Source organism: Eumetopias jubatus, unplaced genomic scaffold, assembly GCF_037043125.1.
Source record: "Eumetopias jubatus isolate StellerSeaLion01/CBP00866 unplaced genomic scaffold, mEumJub1_p1.0 scaffold_5, whole genome shotgun sequence".
Lineage (NCBI taxonomy): Eukaryota > Metazoa > Chordata > Mammalia > Carnivora > Otariidae > Eumetopias > Eumetopias jubatus.
Genome location: NW_028274811.1, coordinates 29,204,553 through 29,220,958, shown reverse-complemented (window position 1 = coordinate 29,220,958; position 16,406 = coordinate 29,204,553).

The window sequence follows — 16,406 nt, the reverse complement described above, 5'->3', positions numbered from 1 at the left end:
GCCACCCAGGTGTCCCCATTTATACAGTCATATTTTTAATAATCAGCTTTATTGAAGTCTAGTTTACATACATCATAATGTGTATTATTTACAACCTAAAAATCCACATAACAACCCCAGAATTAATATACAGAAATGCCTCTCTTCAGGTAGTCCCCCACCCTGACCTCCTAGCCCCAAGCAACAAGTGATCTCTCTGTGTTTTGATGCCATAGGTTCATTTTGTCTATTCTAGAATGAACAGAATCACACAATCTGTACTTTTGTGTGTGGCTTCTTTTACTTAACATTTTGTTTTTTAAGGCTCATCCATGTGTTGGTGTTCTGTTTGTGCCTTTCTACTGAGGAGCAGGACACCACTGTATGGTATAACATGACTGGGCTTATCCACTCATCAGTGTACAGACAGTCCAGGTGTTTCCATCATCAATAAAGCTGCTACGAATAATAACGTACGAGACTTTGTGTGGGCATAGTTTTTGTTTCTCTTAGGTTGATACCTACGATTTGAGTAGCTTGATCATACAGTAAGTGTATATATACTTAAGAAACTGCCAAACTGGGGTGCCTGGGTGGCTCGGTCAGTTAAGCATCTGCCTTAGGCTCAGGTCATGATCTCAGGGTCCTGGGATGGAGCCCTGCTCTGCAGAGAGTCTGCTTCTCCCTCTCCCTCTGACCCTCCTGCCCGCTTGTACTTTCTCTCTCTCTCTCTCTGTCTCAAGTAAATAAAATATTTAAAAAACAAAAAACAAAAAACGCTGCCAAACTGATTCCAAAGCAAGGTTGCACCATTTTACATTCCCAGCGGCAACTGATGTGTGAAAGATCTAGTTGCTTCCCATTCTTGCCATCATTTGAAAATTTTGCCATTCTAGTGGGTGTGTACTGGTGTATTATTATGGTTGTAATTTGCATTGATGACTAATGATGTTGAGCATCTTTTCCTGTACATATTGTCAACTTATATACCTTCGTTTGTTAAGTTTTTTATCTTTTGCCCATTTTAACAACTTTACTGTTCTAATTAAAGTACAACAAACTGCAGATACTCAAAGTATGCGATCTGACCAGTTTTCACAAATGTACACACTTGGGAAACCAAAGTGTACACAATCAGGATAACAAACATTTCTATCAGTCCCCACAATTTCCTCATGCACTTTTGTAATCTGTCCCTCCCTTTCCAGCAACCACTGATTTGTTCTCTGTCACTATAGATTATTCTATGTTTCCTACAATTTTACATAACTAGAATCAAACACTGTATACTTTGTCTTCCTTTACACAGCATAATACTTGTGAGATTCCTCTATGTTTTTGCATGTACCAATAGTTTGTTCCTTTTTTATTACTAAGTGCTTTTTCATTGTATGGATGTACCACGATCATTATTCCACTCTATGTAATGTGTAGTTTTTTTCCTAGCTGTTTTGATGATATTTTTCTTTATCTTTCATTTTTAGCTGTTTATAATGTGTCTAAGCATCATTTCCAATGACCTTATCCTTTTGGGGGTTTGCAGAGCCTCTGGAATATGTCAATTTATGTCTTTCACCAAATCTGGGAAGACTTTTATTTCTTCAAATATTTTTTTTGCAGTTGATTTTTCTTCTTCTTCTGGAACTCCAGTGACATCTCCGAGGGGCCACCTAGCCCCTGTTTCTGGTTTCCCACCCTGAGGGGCATGGACTGACCTGGGGGCTGGTTCACAACATTATTTGGATGTGGTGGGGACTGGGTGTAGGAACCGAGCTGCAATGGTAGTGAGGGTTCTTGGTGACTCTCATGAGCTGGGAGTTCTTTCTGCCCCTTCTTGCTTTCCATTCTGTGGCTCTTACCCCTTCCCGATGTTTGTGACCCTGAGCAACCATCTGCCCCTCTCCAAGCTGCAGCTGCCCACCTGAAGTCACACAGTGGGAAGTGGGTAGGGGATCCTTGGGCCCTCCCCTCCCTGCAGTGGCTCCAGGACCTCCCATGGTGGGGTCAGATCTCCATCTGCCTCCCCTTCCTGACCCGTCTGTGCCCAGTCCCCCAGGATTGCCCCCTTCCTGCTCCATGTCACCTCCACAATACCTTCTCTAGAGAATTAAACTTTAAAAATTAAACTGAACAAATTTTTAAAAATTTAAATATCTTTCCCACAGGTCCCTGGGGCTCTTCTCATTTTTTCTAATTTTCTTTTCTCTCTATTCTTCAGAGTGTGTAATTTCCATTGATCTATCTTAAAGTTTATAGGTTTTTTTTCCCCTCTCATCATCACCAAGCTGCTATTGAAATCAGTAAATTTTTAAATTTCCGATTTCGTATTTTTCAGTCTTAACATTTCCATCTGGCTCTTTTTTATAGGCCCTATGTCTCTGCTGAGAACTTCTATCCTTTTATTCATTCCAAATGTGTTTTTCTTGACCTCATGGAACATAGTTATAATAGCTTCTTTGAAGTCTTTGTTTGATAATTCCAATGCATGGGACACCTTAGGGTTGGCATTCATTGTCTTTTCCCTGAAGAACTGGCCACATTTTCCTGGTTCTTTATATGGTGGGATGTGGAATTTTGTATGGAATTGCCCCAGACATTGTGAATGTTTTGTTGTGTAGACTTCGGGCCTTGTATATAAGCCTCCAGAGAAATCCATATTTTTGTTTTAGCAGGCAATCAACTGAGTTAGGTTCAAGCTACATGCTCTGTTTTGCCTTCCATATGTAGCGATTCAAATCTAAGTTTAGTTCTCTAAGCCTATGCTGTATTGGCTTGGTTCTGTCCTTGAGCATGCATTATTTAGTGATTAAGCAAAAAAGATGCATGCACATGCTTTAAAGCTCAGTTTGGTTTTATTTTTTTAAGATTTTATTTATTTATTTGTCAGATAGAGCACAGGCAGGGGAGTGGCAGGCAGAGGGAGAACAGACTCCCTCCTGAGCAAGGAGCCCAATGTGGGACTCAGTCCCAGGACCCTGGGATCATGATCTTAGCCAAAAGCAGATGCTTAACCAACTGAGCCACCCAGACATCCCATCAGTTTGGTTTTCAAAGCTTTGCCGTGCTGCTTTGGGTCTGTCCCACTTATGCATAGCTCAGAGGTTAGACTGAGATTTGTCTGTCTGTCCTCCCCAGCCCCCCATTCTGCTACAGCTGTCTTGCTGCTGTGCAAGTGCAGCCTGTCCCTATGGGCAAAGCTGAGAGATGGCAAGAAACAGAGATAGACAGACAGACAGACAGAGAGAAAGAGAATGGGCCTGGGAAACGTCCCCCATGCATGCACTTGTCTCAGTGTGGCATCCCCACAAGCTGTTCCTGTTTACTCTTTAGAGTTCTCTGGTAGTTGATTTTTGTGTTTGCTCAAGGGTTTTAGTTCTAATCAGTGGGATGAGTGGACTAAGTGAGGTTATGCTACCATGCTAGCACTGGAACCTTCATTCCCCCATTTTTAATAAGGTCTTTTGTCTTCTTACCCCTATGCTGTATGAGCTCTTTATATCTACTGGATACGACTCCTTTGTCAGACATAGGTATTGTGAATGTTTTCTGCCGAGCTGTGTCTTGACTTTACATCATCTTAACAATGTCTTTCTAGGAATTTTTTTTTTCATTTTGAGGAAATCCAATTTGTTTTCTTCATTTGTGCTTTTGGTATCCTAAATGCCTACCCTAAGAAACATGTGCCTACCCTAAGATTGTGATGATTTCTTTGTTTTCTTCTAGATGTTCTATAACTTTAGCTTTTATACTTAGGTTTCCTATGATACTTTTGGAGTTAACTGATATGATTTGAGGTGGGGATCAGGATCTATTTTTCCATTTGAATATCCATTATGTCAATGTCATTGGTTGAAAAAACTATTCCTATTTCTCATTGAACTATCTTGGTACTGTTGTCAAAAATCAGTATTATATGGCAGCACCTGGGTGGCTCAGTTGGTTAAATCTCCAGCTCTTGGTTTTGGCTCAGGTCATGATCTCAGGATTATGAGATCAAGCCCCACATTGGGCTCCTCTCAGTGCAGAGTCTGCTTGAGATTCTCTCTCTCCCTCTCCTCTGCCCCACCCTCCTTGCTCTCACACACTTACTCTCTCTCTTAAATAAATCTTTTTAAAAAATTGGTTCTATATTCATGGGTCCATATATCCCATCGACTGATAACAATGGGGGTGAGGAGGGTTTGATCACAATCAGAGTTTCTCAATCTTGGCACTATTGACATTTTAAGCCTATTTGTCGTGGAGCTGTCCTGTGCCCATTAGGATGTTCAATAGCAACCCTGGCCTCTACCCACTAGATGCCAGCAGTACCCTCCCCCAAGTTGTGCCAATCAAACATGTCTCCAGACATTGTCAAATGTCCCTTGGGGTTTAACCACTCTCAGCTGAGAACTGCGGCTGCAAATTTACTATATGCCTTGAAATCAGATATTGGTCGTTGGCCAATTTTGTCCTTTTTTTTTTAAGATTTTATTTTCTTGAGAGAGAACTCGAGAGAGAGCAGGAGCAGGGGGAGGGCCAGAGGGAAAGGGAGAAGCAGGCTCCCCGCTGAGCAGGGAGCCTAATGCAGGACTTGATCCCAGGACCCTGGGATCATGACCTGAGCCGAAGGCAGACACTTAACGGACTGAGCCATCCAGGTGCCCCGGTTTTGTCCTTTTTCAAAATATACTTTACCATTTAAAAAACACAAATAGTTTTTAAAATCCTATGTCCACATTTTCATAGAAACGTATGTTAAATCTATCTTTAATTTCAAGTTTTTTGCATGTTTCTTGGTTAGTAAAATCTACCCCTTTGAGTGTACAGATCTATGAATTTTAACTAATGCATCCTATCAAGTAACCACCACCTTAATCAAGATAGACAGTTCCATTATCTCCCCAAGTTCCCCCTTGCCCAGTGGTGTGCTGGTAAACCAGCTCTCAAAAACAAACAACACAACAGAACTAAGCCTTGATTTTTTGCTAATTTTCCTGTTGTAAATACTCCTGCCCTGGCCAGTTTCAAACTGCTGACATGGCATCACTTAAATGTGCAGCTGGTAAGAGATGTGCAGACCGGGCTCTTGTGAGCTGCTACAAGCCGCCTCAAGGGCACCATGCACTGTGCCCTTTGGCTGAAAACCCTCCTCACCCCTATGGAACCACCAATCTGTTTTCTGTCCCTGTGGTTTTGCCTTTCCCCAAAACTCTTGTAAGTAGAATCACAGGCAAGTTCTAGTTACTCATCTTCCTTGAACACGATCCCTGCCTTCCTGACTCCCAGAGGTTATGGTGCTCTGCACAAGTGGCCCTTCCCTACTGCATTTTAAATCCTGCAGAAAGCTGGGGAGATTTTAGGGCTCATTTCACTTGTTCCCTTTCTCTCCTAGATCCCTGTCCCGCACTTCCTGTTTTCCACTGTCTTAAAATAGTAGCTTCCTACTTTGTCCAGTTTTCTAGCTGTTCACAGCGGGAGAACAAATCCAGTACCAGCTATATTAACATGAGTAGAAGCAGAAGTCTCTCTAACCAGTTTTTAATCAGTCGCATTTATTTCAGTAGTTACTCTACGCCAGGAACCGTGCTAATCAGTTGTCACTGAATATGTCCTCTTAATAATCCTATCAGGAAGGTGCCATTATTACCTTGTAAAGGTAATAGTAAAGACAAGGAAATGAGGTTTAAAGAGGGTAATCAAAGGCCAGTAGTAAACGGCAGAGGTGAAATGCAAATTTAGGCAGCTTGGCTCTGAGGCCGAAGTATTTAATCACTTTGCCATTGCAAATGATTTTAGGTGACACAGGTAAACAGTTTTTATTTTACAGCAAATATATTTAATTTACCGTAAAGTAGAAAAAATAATATTGTGACATCAAAGCCACAATTTTTCAGATATTTCTGCCTGGGACAAGAGTAAAGTAGATTTTTTTCTTTCAATAAAACATCGAGTCAACTGACACATTGATTAAAAGCTGTAATCAGATATGGGGAGGACACACAGGTGATGTGAGAAGACCTGCACTCCAGGCCACATCGCGACACTTCACCCCTTCCGGTCTGGCCCCTGCATCCAAGTGTGTCTCTAGGTATGGATGACGCTAACTCATTTCACATCAAAGGAATCACATGTCACCATGTGCTTTCTTCATTCCACAATGCGTGCTGGACTTAGCCCTTCCCCTTACATACAGTTTAAAGCCAGCCCCCCAGGCCCTTCTGTGGGGTGGCTGCTCCTCTTCACCTGCCCGGAGCTTCCGGTGACTTTTAGAGAGCCACCTCTTCCTGGCTGCTATGCAAGACCAAGGACCCAGGGTTTAAAAAACCTTTGGTGGCTCCCTCTTGCCCAGGAAAGCAAATCCAAACTGTATGGTCCGGTGCCCCAGGTCTTTTACAATCCAGCTGCCTCTCTACTATGCGAAGCGAGTTTCCCCTTGGGCACCCCTAGCAGCCCTGGTGCATCCCCCCACTGTGCTCTCTTTCACAGGGGAGTCCCACTCTCCCTTCCTCCAAGACACGGCCCAGGTGGCCACAGACGCTCTCTTCACTTCTAGGCTGCCCTAACCCCGTACCCCAGACTAGGGGGCTTAGACACTGAAAGTGATCTTCTCCCAGGTCTGGAAGATGGAAGTCTGAGATGAAGGTGCCGGCAGGCTGGTTTCTTCCGAGGCCTCTTTTGTTGGCCTGTACATAGATGATGGCCTTCTGCCTAGTCTGCACATGGTCTCCCTCTGTGTGTGTGTGTGTGTGTGTGTGTGTGTGTGTACTGTGTCCTCAACTCCTCCTCTGAGAAGCACACCAGTCGTATGAGAATAGGACCCATCCTAATGACCTCATTTTACCTTAATTACCTCTTTAAAGAAACCTGATCTCCAAATGGTGTTAACATTCGGAGGTGCTAGGGGTAAGGCCTTCAACGCATGAATTTTAGGGGACACAATGTAGCCCGTAAAGTCCTCTGAGGTGGACTTTAGATATTCTAGATCTTCTTCTCCATCCTCAGTCTTAGTCTTTTGCTTCCTCTAGCCAAGGGTTGGGGGCATTTTCACTTTGCTTTGTTTTATGCGTTTGCTTGGGACATGAGGTGCTCAGACCTCTTCTGCCCGCATCCCTCAGGCTGGGGTACAGACAGAAGGGCCACCATCTCCCAAGGGCAGGAACCAGGCCTCCCACTTCGCCAACACCCAGGGCTGCTCTGGTGCTATGCTGGTTCCAGCAGGGAGTTTGCCTTGTGCCCTCTGGGCGCATGCAGACAGAGGCTTTTATATCCCAGCTCTGTCACTGAGCAGTATTGCTTTGGGGAATATAACCCAAGTCTCCAATGCCTCAGCTGTAAATCGGGGACAATAACATCCTAACCTTCTTATGAGAATTAATTTAGAGAGTAAGGTTAAGAAGAATGACTGACATAGAATAACCTGCTACCAAATGACAGTGATCATTATTGTCACCTCTCCTGAGTCCCCAAAGCTCCTGCCCAAACCTCCCAGCTAACCAGATCCAGACAGGGACGTTAAGACTGACTTACCTGATGCAGTTGCCAGTACTCTGGGGATGTGGGACAGGAAACTCTAAAGTTTTAAATATATATATAGCTGAAAACATTCTATTATATATAAAAATATCCATGTCTCACACTACACCTTGTACTTATTTTTTTCCTGTGTCTCATTTTAAAATACTAGTCATAAAACCAATCAGCACTACAGAGACATTTTGTGACTTTAACACAAATTTTAAATAAAATGTACTCACAATTACTTTTAAATGAGGCAGAAAAACATCATACACCCTACCGTTCCCTCAAGACTCTTAGGTGTAACTTTTAGCCTGGAAAAGAGGCACTTTCCTAGTTATTCCACAAGGGGGAAGACTGATTCCATTTCTTCTGAAAGAAGAATGGGTCATCCTTAAAGATCATTTAAAACTGGTATTTCTGGTGTGTGTGTGTGTGTGTGTGTGTGTGTGTGTGTGTGTGTGTGAGAGAGAGAGAGAGAGAGAGAGACTATTTCTCTCAAAGAAATGAAATTTCTCTATGCAAGGAAGATGCCATTTTTTTTTTTAGCTGACAACTTACAGATGGCCGTTGGTTTGAAAACATATTTCAAAATCATTTACACACACAATCTCCCTGCAGTCAATCATGGAGGATTCTAACCAATGCCACATCCAGAATGTAAGAGCACTGTGGTTATCCACTAGAAAGTCAAGCAAATTATTTAAATTCACAGGGATGGAAAAAAAAATCATCTTTTTTCAACATCAAACAGAAAACATTCTTTCTTTGAAAATGTAAATCCCTTAAATGTATTCAAGAATTTTAATAATCATCCCGGAAGACTATCCTATTACTCTTTGAAGCCCTTAAAAAATTTTTCTTTAAATAGTCACACGCTACTAAGGGTGGGGGAGAGAGGCTTTTAGGTGACAGTGGAGGTGGAGAGGCCCCATGGGTCCCCACGTACCTTTTTCCAGAAAGGAAGAACAGCCTTCAGAGAATCACTAGGCAAACGTAGGGGTGCGGGGGAAATCTTCTAAGAGTAAGGCACAGGATCCATTTCCCATCTGTTTTACATCTGGGGTTAGAAATAGGACGTAGAGCTCTGAACTACAGGGAGAGCCTCCAAGACAGTTAAAAACAGAGAGCTGAGGAGAACTTGGATCCCCCATGTGCAGTTTTGGTCCAGGTGGGGGTGAGGGCATTCCAAGCCAACGTGTTAGGCAAGCCAGAGGTAGAAAGTGGTTTGAAGCCCAATCCTTTTGTGAGCTAATAACCAAGCATGAGCTTCAGCTCAAAGAACTGGAACTCCATCTACGAAGAGAAAAACAGAAGAATCAAGAAGATACCAGCTATTTTACTCACAGAAGCTTTTTCTAAGGAAATAACTGAAGATATTTACAGAGATGTAGCTTTAAGATATTTACCACAGTGTTATTTCTAACAAGGAAAAGTAAATAAACCAAAAAAATATTTTAAAGGAAAACCCTAAATATCCAACAATGCCGGATTGGTCAGAAAAATGATACTGTATCCACACAAGTAAATATTATGAAACAATTAAAAATTGTAACATAGAAATGTATTTGTTGCCATGGAAAAAGAGTCTTAATATACTAAGTAAAAGCTGATTATGAAACAGTCTATACCAGATATATCTATATATATCTATTATAGATATATATATAGTGGTAGATTTGTAGATGTTCATAGTTCTCTTTTTGTTAATTATTTTCACCCTATTAAAAATACCATATAAAATACACTATAGACACTATAGAAAAGTCACATAAAAAAGATAGAACCCCAAATTCCTAACAAAATCCCAGGAAGGTATTTTGCAGATTTGTAAGATCATCCTAACATGTATATGGAAAGACAAAGGAACTAGAATAGCTAGAATATTTTTTGAAAAAGAATAAAACAGAATCATTCTACCTGATTTCAAGATTTACTATGAACCTACAGCAATCAAGATTGTGTGGTATCACTAGAGACGCATTCAGATACCCAGAAAAAGATTCACACAAATATGCTTGACTTTTGACAAAAGTTTAAAAGCAGGGACACCTGGGTGACTCAGTCGGTTAGGCATCCAACTCTTGATTTCAGCTCAGGTCATGATCTCCGGGTCATGGGATCAAGCCCTCTGTCGGCCTCCTGCTGGATGTAGAACCTGCTTAGGATTCTCTCTCTCTCTCTCTCTCTCAAAAAAAAATCATCCTCAACCTAAGTCTCATGTCTTAATATGAAAATTAACTCAGAATAGATCACAAACTTAAATTTAAAATGTAAAACTATAAAACTTTTCGACAAAAAAAATAGGAGAAAATCTTCAGGGCCAGGAAAGATTTCTCAGATATAAGATCTAAAGCACAATCCATCAAAGGAAAAACTGGTAAATTGGGCTTCATTCAAAATAAAAACTTTGCTCTGAAAAAGACCCTGCGAGAGGATGAAAAACAAGTCACAGAGTGGGAGAAAGTATTTGCAAACCACATACAGGACTGAGGACTAGTATCTAGACCACATAAATAACTTGCAAAACCAAAGAGTAAAAAAAACCAGACAGTCCAACTAGAACACAGACAAAAGACAAAAGCCATTTCACCAAACAGGATCTACTGATGACCAATAAGCACATGAAAAGACGTATGTTATTAGCCATTACAGAAATGTAACCTCAATCACAATGAGATATCACTATACATCTGTCAGAATAGCTAAAATAAAAAATAGTGACAACACCAAATGCTGGGGAACAAACACAGAAACTGGATCACACGCATATACTGCTAGTGAGATAGTAACATAGAACATTCCCTCCTGAAAACACTTTCCTCAAAACCTAAACATGCAACTACCACAGAAGCCAGCAATGACACTCCTGGGCATTTATCCCAAAGAAATGAAGATTTATGTCATCCACACATGAGTAGAAACAGCAGTCACATTCACAGCAGCCCCAAACTGGAAACAACATGGATGTCCTTCAGTGGCTGAAAGGTTGTCCATACCACAGAACACCACTCAACAGGAAAAAGGAAAGAACCCCTGACGCACACAGCAATCTGGATGATGATCCAGGGAGTTATGCTAAGTGTAAAAAGTCAATCCCCAAAGGTTACATTTTATAATTACATTCTGTAATTCTGTGGTTCCTTCTCTAGAACATTCTCAAAAATGACAAAATTATAGAAATGGAGAAGAGTTCAGTGGTTGCAAATGGTTAAGGAGGGGTAGAGGCAAGAAGAAGTGGCATGACTATAAAGGGGAAACATGGGGGACCCTTTAGGGTGATGGAAATGCCTGTATTTTTTTTAAATATTTTATTTATTTATTTGTCAGAGAGAGAGCACAAGCAGGGGGAGGGGCGGGCAGAGGGAGAGGCAGACTCCCCGCTGAGCAAGAAGCCCAATGAGGGACTCGTTCCCAGGACCCTGGGATCATGACCTGAGCTGAAGGCAGACGCTTAACGGACTGAGCCACCCCGGCGCCCCGGAAATGTCTGTGTTTTGACTATCAAGGTCAATATCCTGGTTGTGATCTTATACTATAGTGTTGCAAGATGTTACCACTGGGAGAAGCTGGGTAAAGGGTATGCAGCATCTCTCGGTATTATTTCTTACAACTCTGTGAATCTACAATGATCTCCAAATTAAAAGTTTCATTAGAATAAAAACGACAGAGATGAGACGGTCCCCAGAAAACAGGCAGACATGGGCCTGTGTGCTGTGCTACTCGGGGCTGCATCAAAGGCCTTGTAACTAGCAGGGAGCCCAGAACACTCGGCATCCAAGTGACACCAGGGTGGCAAGAATGAGGGCCATGGGGGGGGCTCCCCAACAGCCTGTCAGCCTCCTCTGAGCCCCTGAGCTCACATCCTCCCCCTGTCCCATTGGCAGCCCTGAGAGGAAGGGGAAGAGAGGACCCAGGATGGCAGGGGCTCCCCCCAGTCAGCTCTGGGCCACTGGGCAGCGCCAGACTCCAGCAGCCAACCTCAGTGCCAGGCACCCGTGGATCAACCCTGCCCATGGGCAGGATGGAACAGTGACACCGTCTCTTCCCATCCACTTCCCATCAGCAAGCAGCAAATGAGTAGGCACGTCTTGCTCAGGGCTGTTCCTCCCAGAGCTAATGGCCTGTTTAGCTCAGTGTCCATAACAAGAGCAGCTTTCTCCAATTAAGTAACCACAGGCAGGGGTTTTTGTTTTGTTTTCTTTCTTTTTTCTTTTTTCTTTTTGCAAACCCTAGCACTTCGCCTAGTAACAAAAGGTAAACATAACATGATTTATTACTTGATGAGATCCAAGAAATGCCATGTTAATGGCGTCTAGTGAGGACACACAGCTCTCAGATGTAAACAAGCCATCAGATTGAGGGTACTGAGAGACTGGAGGGAGCCCTGGTCTAGAAGAGCTACTGTCTGCATGAGAGCACCAGCCACACAGGCATGCAAACACAGGCGTCGATGAGGGGAAAACAGGAATGACTTACAGAGACAAAGAAAGAATCCAGTCCAAGTGGATGTTCTGTTTTGAGGAAGGCCAACAAGCTCAGTGGGCTGGCTCTCTCTTTGCTCTAAACAGCATCAACGCTGAACCTCAATAACACTGTTCCCGGGCGCCTGGGTGGCTCGGCTCAGTCGTTGGGCGCCTGCCTTCGGCTCAGGTCATGATCCCAGAGTCCTGGGATCGAGCCCCGCATCGGGCTCCCTGCTCAGCCGGAAGCCTGCTTCCCCCTCTCCCACTCCCCCTGCTTGTGTTCCCTCTCTCGCTGTGTCTCTCTCTGTCAAATAAATAAATAAAATCTTAAAAAAATAAATAAATAATACTGTTCCCGTCAGTCTTCTTTCTCTTCCTACAAGTCGCTCAACTGCCGACCTCAGGGCCCCTGCACTTGCTGTTTGTCCTGCCTTAGGGCTCTGCCCCCAGATCTGGGAAGATTCCCAGTTATCTGCTAGGTCTCAACACATGTGCCTCCTCCTGGGAAGGGCCCTCCCTGACAACTCCCTCCAAGTTGGCTTCCTGCCCCCACTTCGACCCACAGTCCCTAGGGCATCTCCCCACTTGCGTCCTTCATAGCACTTACCTTCAGGAAGTGTCTTGTTTGCTAGTGTATTATCCCCACCAAAGCGGCAGCCCCACAAAGAAAGGAAGCTCAGCTGTCTTCTTCCCATTACCTGACACAGAAAGTTTCAATAAATACCCATTGAAAGAATCTGTAAAACTACCTCTTTTCCTGTGGCAGCTTTAATTCTGGGTTAATTCTGCTCAGGAAAGGTTGTAGTCATAATAAAGGCCCCTTTCAAGGGGTTTTGCTACCCATGGGAGACTCAAAAGAGCAAAGAGCCTCTACCTTTTTAGAAATCCCTTTGGTAGGAGCTTCTGTGGTTAAGTCTGACAAGTTGAGTCGGCTGGCTGAGGCCGAGCCCAGGGCCCCCAGGGCTGTATACCCTACACTTCTGAGTCTATTCTATCTGCCCTCCATCCCTGCCCACCACACTGGGCTTGTGCATTGTCTCTTCTCTGGTCTTCTCTCCTATCTATGGGACAGCACCAGCATTTTCTAAGAACAGAAGACCTGGTAATTCTAAAGGCTCTCCCTCAATTTCAGATGCGGACTTTTGAAATGACTTCTAAGTTGATCCAAGGGTTGTGGGTTATTGTAACCCACATTTAACATTGAAATGACTTCTAAATGAGAAAGACAGAGCCTTGCTCACAAGTCAGAAGACCCAGATGCTAGCCCTGCTCTGCCAATAACTCTCCCCATGACCTTGGGGGAGGCACGTCCCATCATCCCTGGAGTCTCTGGAAAGGACACGTGACCTCTCAGCAGCCATCTTAGCCAGGCAAGTTCCATCCTGCCCAGGATTCTTGTGGGGTTGAGGGAGAGAGAGAGATCCATTACGGTAAATGCTATCGACTGAATATTTGCACCCCCCCAATTCCTGTGTTGAAACCTAATCCCCAAGGTCAAGAGAATAGGAAGGGGAGCCTTTGGGAGGTGAACAGATCATGTGAGTGGAACCCTGATGAATGGGATGAGTACCCTTAAAAAAGAGACCCCGGAGAGCTCCCTTGCCTCTTCTACCTTGTGAGGATATAGCAAAGCAGGCCCTCACCAGACACCAACTCTGCCAACACTTGATCATGGACTTTCCAACCTCAAGAACTGTGAGAAATAAATTTCTGTTGTTTGTAAGCCACTCCGTCTATGCTGTTTTGTTATAGCAGCCTGGAGGGACTAAGACAGTAAGCCTCCTTAGGCCCGGTGGCCATCCTAGGGGCTTTAGACCAAACTCCGCCGTGGAGGAAAGGGCCTCCCATGAGGAGCTGGATGGTATAAAGGCTCCCCCACCTGGAGGCAGGCAGCCTCTGACCTTGAGAGCTATTAGAGTTCTGGCAGCTACTTCAGCATCCTGGGCCTCAGTTTCCCCATGTGCAGCTGAGGACAACAACAGCAACAGCACCTGATGGGATTGAATAAAGCCATGACGTGAGACTACAGCATCTGGCACAGGGTAAGCACTCAATAATGGCAGCCCTGAGTAAGATGGCGAGGATGATGATGATGGAGGAGGAGTTGAAGAGGGAGATGAATTCACACTGAAGACAAGAATGGTCTCTGGTTGTACTGTTGAGAGACAAAAGTATGTGTGCCAGGAGTCTGGGCCTGAGTCTCCTTCAACAACAAAACAAGGAGAAGAGCTCCCATCCTGGAACAGTCATATGCCTGCCCCAAGGAAGCATTTTCCTGCCAGATACTTCTAGACTTCATAACACTGAGAGATTGCACAAATGACCCCCATACTTGTTTCCCAGGTAATGTGACGTGATGGCCATTCAGGGGGATGGTCAGTAAATTCCAGAAGGCATAACTGAGTGATCCTTTAAAAACAATACTTAGAAAGACTGCAGTAATGGGAGGCAAGACTTAGGAAATAAGGGGAAAAACAGAATACAGAACTGTGTTGCAATTACAGCTGCTTAGAAACATGTCTGCTCACAGGCAGGCTGGAGAAGCAAAGATGAACAACAGTTGATTCGCCTGAGTGACAGGACTGGGAATGATTAAAGCAACATTTTTGCTCTGGCGGTTATACTGTGGTCTCTTATCATTTTTTAAGTAAAAGGAGCGAGTGATGAATTTCACAGGAGTGTATGTAACGTGGGGGTCCCTGGCTCTGATGACCCCTTCACTAATTCTCCCTCCCTGATACTCAGTCTCTCTCACTTGCTACCAGTCGAAATGGCTCCGGGCAACAGGGCCTGTTGGAGAGGGATTTTTGCAGATTTACAGTAGCTCAAAGTATAGCAAATTGATTAGCCAATGAGAAAAAATATTGTTGGGCTTTGTTATCAAGGTTTGCAGCACGATGCAGAGTTCAAAGAGATTAAGGGCAGAGGGAGTAAGACATGAAAACATGTGTTTGCAAGGAGCCTTGTGAAGGAGGGAAAGCTTTGAGCCCTCAGCTGGAGCCCACTGGGCCCAGCTACTTCATTAGCCAGAGGACACCTAGCCAAGCAGGCCCTTCTGAAGAGTAGAAGATGTTGTGTAGCCCCCAGTCTGAAAGTGAGGGGGTGGAAAACCATTTACCATGCTAATGGACACCAAAAGAAAGCTGGGGTGGCAATCCTTATATCAGACCGTTTAGATTTTAAAACAAAGACTGTAATAAGAGATGAGGAAGGACACTCTATCCTACTTAAAGGGTCTATCCAACAAGAAGATCTAACAATTGTAAACATCAATGCCCCTAACATGGGAGCAGCCAATTATATAAGGCAATTAATAACAAAAGCAAAGAAACACATTGACAACAATACAATAATAGTGGGGGACTTTAACACCCCCCTGACTGAAATGGACAGATCATCTAAGCAAAAGATCAACAAGGAAATAAAAACTTTAAATGACACACTGGACCAAATGGACTTCACAGACATATTCAGAACATTCCATCCCAAAGCAACAGAATATACATTCTTCTCTAGTGCCCATGGAACATTCTCCAGAATTGATCACATCCTAGGTCACAAATCAGGTCTCAACCGGTACCAAAAGATTGGGATCATTCCCTGCATATTTTCAGACCACAATGCTTTGAAACTAGAACTTAATCACAAGAGGAAAGTCGGAAAGAACTCAAATACATGGAGGCTAAAGAGCATCCTACTAAAGAATGAATGGGTCAACCAGGAAATTAAAGAAGAATTAAAAAAATTCATGGAAACCAATGAAAATGAAAACACAACTGTCCAAAATCTTTGGGATACAGCAAAGGCAGTCCTGAGAGGAAAGTATATAGCAATACAAGCCTTTCTCAAGAAACAAAAAGGTCTCAAATCCACAACCTAACCCTACACCTAAAGGAGCTGGAGAAAGAACAGCAAATGAAGCCTAAACCCAGCAGGAGAAGAGAAATAATAAAGATCAGAGCAGAAATCAATGAACTAGAAACCAAAAAACAGTAGAACAGATCAACGTAACTAGGAGCTGGTTCTTTGAAAGAATTAACAAGATTGATAAACCTCTAGCCAGACTTATCCAAAAGAAAAGAGAAATGACCCAAATCAACAAAATCAGGAATGAAAGAGGAGAGATCACAACCAACACCAAAGAAATACAAACAATTCTAAGAACATATTATGAGCAACTCTATGCCAGCAAATTAGATAACCTGGAAGAAATGGGTGCATTCCTAGAGATGTATCAACTACCAGATTGAACCAGGAAGAAATAGAAAACCTGAACACACCTATAGCCACTAAGGAAATTGAAGCAGTCATCAAAAATCTCCCAACAAACAAAAGCCCAGGGCCAGATGACTTCCCAGGGGAATTCTATCAGACATTTAAAGAAGAATTAATACCTATTCTCCTGAAACTGTTCCAAAAAATAGAAATGGAAGGAAAACTTCCAAACTCATTTTATGAGGCCAC